The sequence below is a fragment of the Euphorbia lathyris genome, chromosome 1 (assembly GCF_963576675.1).
Source record: "Euphorbia lathyris chromosome 1, ddEupLath1.1, whole genome shotgun sequence".
NCBI classification, from domain to species: Eukaryota; Viridiplantae; Streptophyta; class Magnoliopsida; order Malpighiales; family Euphorbiaceae; genus Euphorbia; species Euphorbia lathyris.
Window position 1 is genome coordinate 5,593,177 of NC_088910.1, and position 6,026 is coordinate 5,599,202.

A 6,026-nucleotide genomic window follows, 5' to 3' on the forward strand; every position below is an offset into this window, starting at 1 on the left:
GGCGTACTCCATATTTTTTCATAAGGAGTTTAAGGTTAGAAAGATATTACTCAGCAGATTTATCCAGGTTCGTCCTCCAAGCCTACGCCCTGTCCCTAGAACACGTTCCGAGATTTCGAATTCTCTATTGAGCTCTTTAACGGTAGAGCATCAAACCTTTTACAACTTAGAAGCTGAGTATAACAAGAGTACCTTCCTCTATACCTCTACTCACTCCTAATCTCCCGCTGAGTACTATAACCGAGTACTCAGCCTCTCCTTTCTAATCTCTAGAAATGATAAAGATTTGTCCTAAACAACAATTGCTAAGACATCTTAGATGATTGAATAATCACTCTAGACTTTTACACAAAAGATATGAAATTTGGTGTAAGAATATGCTTTGCTTTTTCTTGCAGAACTTTGAGTAGAATTTTGGTCAGCGTAATGGCTTGATCAAGTTCTGTTGCGAATGAAGTAACTGAAGGGCTCTATTTATAAAGGTGTTTCAACAAAAACTACAGCTAACATTTCCTTCTCGGTTGTGGTGTAGTTTAATTGTGCACCAGACAGTGTGTGACTTGCATAATAAATGACATGAAATTTCTTATCCTTTCTTTGACCTAAAACACATCCGACGGCTAAGTCACTTGCATCACACATGATTTCAAAAGGTAAATCCCAATCGGGTTTAGCAATAATAGGTGCACTGACTAAAGCTGTTTTCAATGTTTCGAAAGCTTTAATGCAATCTTCATTAAAATCAAACGTCGAATCTTTCATGAGTACATTAGTAAGTGGTTTGGAAATTACAGAGAAGTTTTTAATAAATCTCCTGTAAAAACCTGCATGTCCTAAAAATGACCTTATTCCCTTAACAGTAATTGGAGGGGGTAATTTTTCTATTACTGAAGTTTTTGCTCTATCCACTTCTAATCCCTTTTCAGATATTTTATGTCTTAAAACAATTCCCTCGTCAACCATGAAATGACATTTTTCCCAGTTTAATACTAAATTTGTTTCTTCACACCTAGACAAAACTTTATCCAAGTTCTGTAAGCATGAATCGAAAGAATCTCCATAAACGGAAAAATCATCTATAAAAACTTCCATGATATCTTCAATGAAATCATTAAAGATCACAGTCATACAACGTTGAAATGTTGATGGTTTGTTACATAGACCAAAGGGCATTCTCCTATATGTAAATGTTCCGTAAGGACATGTGAAGGTTGTTTTGTCTTGGTCATCCGGGTAAATATATATTTGAAAGAATCCCGAGTAACCGTCTAGAAAACAATAAAAAGCATGACCAGCTATCCTTTCGATCATTTGATCAATGAACGGAAGAGGAAAATGGTCTTTCCTAGTTGCTTTATTAAGGTTCCTATAATCTATACAAACCCTCCAACCGGTGGTGGTTCGTCATTCCTTACAACAGTTATGCCTCCCTTTTTAGGTACACAGTGGATTGGACTAACCCATTCACTATCCGAGATCGGATAAATGATTCCATTGTCTAGAAGTTTAGTAATCTCGTTTTTTACTACTTCTTTCATATTCAGATTTAAGCGTCTTTGTCTATCCACTTTAGGTGGCTTATCTTCTTCTAAGTGAATTCTGTGCATTATAATACTAGGATTAATTCCTTTTAAGTCTGAATCTGCCAACCCATACTTCCTATTCTATTTCTAACAACATCTTTTAATTTTTCTTCTTGAACCTGTGTTAGTTTGCTAGAGATAATTATAGGTAGAGAATCGCCTTCGCCTAAGAAAGCGTACCTCAAATGGTTTGGTAATTCTTTAAGTTCTAATTTAGGTGGAATTATAATTGAAGGCGAAACTGGTCCATCTTCTCGAATCAAAGGCTCTGGGTCCTTATCTTCTAATTCTTCACTCATTATAAGCTCTATTATTTCTTCTTTTTGAACAATGTCATTTACACAATCTTCAACTAAATCAAGTTTCATACAAGAGAAATCCTCCATAGGATATTTCATTGCTTGGTTCATATCAAACTCGATCTTATCGTCTCCTATTCTTAAAACTGCTTTCTCTTCTGACACATCAACTAGAGCACGTCCCGTGTTCATGAATGGTCTACCAAAGATTAGCGGACAATTAACATCATAAGCAAAATCTAATATAACGAAATCGGTGGGAAAAATAAATTTGTCAACTTTAACTAAAACATCCTCGATAATACCATATGGTCTTTTAGTGGTTTGGTCCGCTAATTGCAAAACCATATTGGTACGTTTGATATCTTCCTCTAAGCCTAACTTATTAAAAATTGATAATGGCATCAAGTTTATGCTAGCTCCTTGATGCGTAGTGGCGCCTAGGTAGAGCTTACGAAATATATATTATGATAAGTGCATTACGACTATGGATGTGATCTTCCTAAATGCTCTATCTCTACTAGATGCTACTACTTAGGGGCAAGTGTACCCCGTCGTATCAAGTAATAATCTGGTTAAGATCGGGTATCGAATCCACGGGATTTATAACTACAAGTATTAAACGACTCAGTTTTATACGTTATCTAATCGGTGAATACTTTGAGTTGATTCGGGGAACAACTACAAACTACTCCTAACTACGGGCGAGTCAAATTTATATAACAAAAACTCTACGAAATAATATGGATGGCGATGAGTTATAAATATGACAAACAATGACTGCTAATACATATACGGTTAATGATTTACTTTTGCAATGATGACTACGTGTAGTGTAACCGACCCGTGAAGTACTTAGACTATGTGGTTCCTAGTCAAGGCGTGTCTAATGCTCGGGATCAGAAATTAGGGCCCGTAAGTTCCGTGGTTTGTCAATTCCTACGGTTTCCGGAGCGTCACTTCCGGTGAGGCAACACCTATATGAATCCCTAAAGATAGCCCGAATGGCGTCGGAAATCTTGTTCTCCTACACAATAATCAATTACGAGTATCAAAACAAGTAACAAACATCAACACATATATAGAAAAAGAGATTATGAATCATAAATTATAAATATGGAGAATGTAAATATGGAATACAACCAAGCCTAGTACATAGGAAGAGTACAAGCTAATTACCAAGTGAAAAGGGAAGAATCCATCCTCGGAACTAGCTAACCAGACTCAAGGCCGTCTCTTAAGACTTGGAGGTGGAACTCTCGAGCCTGGTGAACGGATATGGAACAGAACTTTGACGGAATGTCGGAATCAACGAACAAGCTCTCAAGGTGATAGAGTTTTGCTATGTAAAATAAAATCTCAAACTATATAACAAGAGCTTAATCTATAACAAGAATTTTTGTATATCCAAAGCTTACTAAATGAGTGCTAGTCACTCTTATTTATACACATCAAGCTAGGGGTAAAATTATAAGTTTATAAGGTGCAAGCATGGAGGAACATGATTTTCTGCAGATTTCCCATGACACGCCTCGCGTGGGGTAGAAGACGTCCCGCGTAATGACCCATTCCTTCAATAATTTCCTGTATGTGGACTTAATTCGAATCTTGTTGTCTCAACCACGGCCCGCGTATATTGATATACGTCGTGCGTGTTTGAGCTCCTGGCTTTAAAGAGCTCGAAATACACCATTTACGCCCTGCGTATCCTAAAACACGCATCGCGTATCGATGGTTGACTTAGGAGACCATGTAGTCTGACATTCATGATTGGGCCTTATCATTGCATCTACGCCCCGTGTAGATTGGGGTACGTCCCGCGTATCAGTTGTTGAATCCCACGTGGTACCTGCGGATTGAGCAATTATTTCTGACTAAGTGTTCCACGCCCCGCGTATGTCGGTGGATTTTTGCTCCTTGCTCGTACCTCAAATACAACTCTCGAGAGCCGAGTTAGCTTGACGTTTTATTTCCTAAATTCAATCAAAAATAGAGATAATTAACCAACAGTACGGATTTTATTTTTATTTCATTATTTTATTAAAACACTTTATTTTTGTAATTAAACTTATTTATTTAGTCCCAAATTAGACGTAAATCACGATAAAAGATAGGGACGAAACGCCCCTATCACTCCTAAATCACAAAGACAACTTGGGAATTCAATATCTCCCAACTTACACGGAATGGTAAAACATCCGGAATCCTTGAGTTTAGTGGGCAAATTACTTGACACAATTGAACTACAATCTTCAGTTAGTGAAATGGATGAAATTCCTTCCCAACAGATTTTCTTTGAAATTAAATCTTTTAGGAATTTACCATAGTTGGGAATTTGCGTAATCGCATCCATAAACGTCAAATTAATATGCAAATTTTTAAGTTTGTCTAAAAACGTTAAAAGTTGTTTGTCATAGTCCTTATTTCGGACTTTGTGTGGAAAAGGTGGTTTGGGTACAAATTTTTTTGTACTCAAGTCAATTGGTGTATCTTTTTGGTTTAATGTGTCTTCTTTGGATTTTGGTAAATCAGTTCCTGGTAAAGTTGAATTTCCGGGCATTTCCGGACCTAAGTAATTTTTCCCAGAGCGAAGAGTGATAGCCTTTACATGCTTTTTCGAATTTTCTTCCGTATGGCTGGGAAGACTTCCCTCTTTGCGGGATGGAATTGATTTAGCAAGTTGTACAATTTGAACCTCCAAATTATGGACGCTAGATGATTGGTTTTTAATAAGCTGATCGAATTTATTCTCGATCCGTTTAAAACCATCATCGTGATTACTTATTTTTCCGCTCATAACATCAATAAATTTATCGATTTTAGAAGATAAAGTGCTAATCGTATCTCTTGATTGATTTTGATTAGCATTGGCATTATTATTATTATTATCTCTCCAATTAAAGTTAGGATGATTTCTCCATCCAGGATTATATGTATTGGAATAAGGGTTATTAGTTTGGTTTTGCCCTTGGACAAAATTTACCTGTTCAATTTCGCTCATACCTTCATAATCCACATTCGTTTGGATTGGCTTACCATTAGGATCGCACGGTGCCATAAACTATTCAATTTTGTGTGATAAGGCAGAAAATTGGGCTTGCAACATCGCAACTGGATCAAGATTCACTATACCTTTAACTGATGACGTAGTTGAGGATGATGGTTTCGCCACTGGTACGTGTCCACGTTTCGCGGGCCACATACTACTGTTGATTGCCATTTCCTCCAAAAGTTCTCTTGCTTGGGCCGACGTTTTCTTCATGAATAACCCTCCAGACATAGCATCTAATGAACCTCTAGTTGTAGGATTCAATCCATTATAAAATGTTTGCATTAAAAGTTCAGTGGGCAGTGGGTGGTGTGGGCATAAACGTTGAAGTTCTTTAAAACGTTCCCAAGCCTCATAAAGAGTTTCATTATCATTTTAAGAAAAAGATGTTAACTCTTTTATGATTCTTGCGGTTTTTGCTAAAGGAAATTTTTTTGATAAAAATGCTTGGGCTTATTGCTCCCAAGTTTCAAATGTTGTCGCTGGCATAGAAGTTAACCATTCTTTGGCTCGATCCTTCAAAGTAAAAGGAAAAAGGTGAAGGCTGATTGCTTCCACAGTCACATTTGGTATTTTAAAAGTGTCACAAATTTCTAAGAAATTTGTCAAATGGGTGTTAGGATTTTCGTTAGGTAACCCGTAAAATGTTACGTTATTTTGCAACATATTAAGCAATGCTGGCTTAATTTCAAATTGGTTTGCATTTATTTGGGGTCTAACTATGCTGTTCGTTACACCGACCACTCCTGGCCTAGCATAATCCATAAGTGTGGCCATAATTTCTAGCTCAGTAACTCTAGTTTTTATTGGAGTCTTGTTTTTGTTTTTCTTGTCTTTCTTGTTCTTTTTAACCGTTTTTTCAATTTCTGGGTCTAGCGGTTTTGGTGGAATGCCTGAACTTCGAGAACTGCGCATGAACTTGAAATTTCGCACGAATCGAAACTACCTTCAAAACAGAATTTGAAAAATAAATATGTTAGTAATTTGAAATAAGTAAAATATAAAATTTTGAATAAGTATAAATAAACCTAGATTCGAAATAAAACATGAAAAATCTAAATTTTTGTCAAAATTTTTGGCGTTCCCCGGCAACGA

General features: G+C 36.5%; 1 non-coding gene across 1 annotated transcript; it reads left to right on the forward strand.

Annotated features, from left to right (window-relative positions):
• Positions 1-5,232: 5,232 nt before the first annotated feature.
• On the forward strand, positions 5,233-5,339 carry LOC136216016 (small nucleolar RNA R71). The gene has a single exon (XR_010683013.1). It is a non-coding gene; the product is annotated as a small nucleolar RNA R71 (small nucleolar RNA).
• The last annotated feature ends 687 nt before the right edge of the window (positions 5,340-6,026 follow it).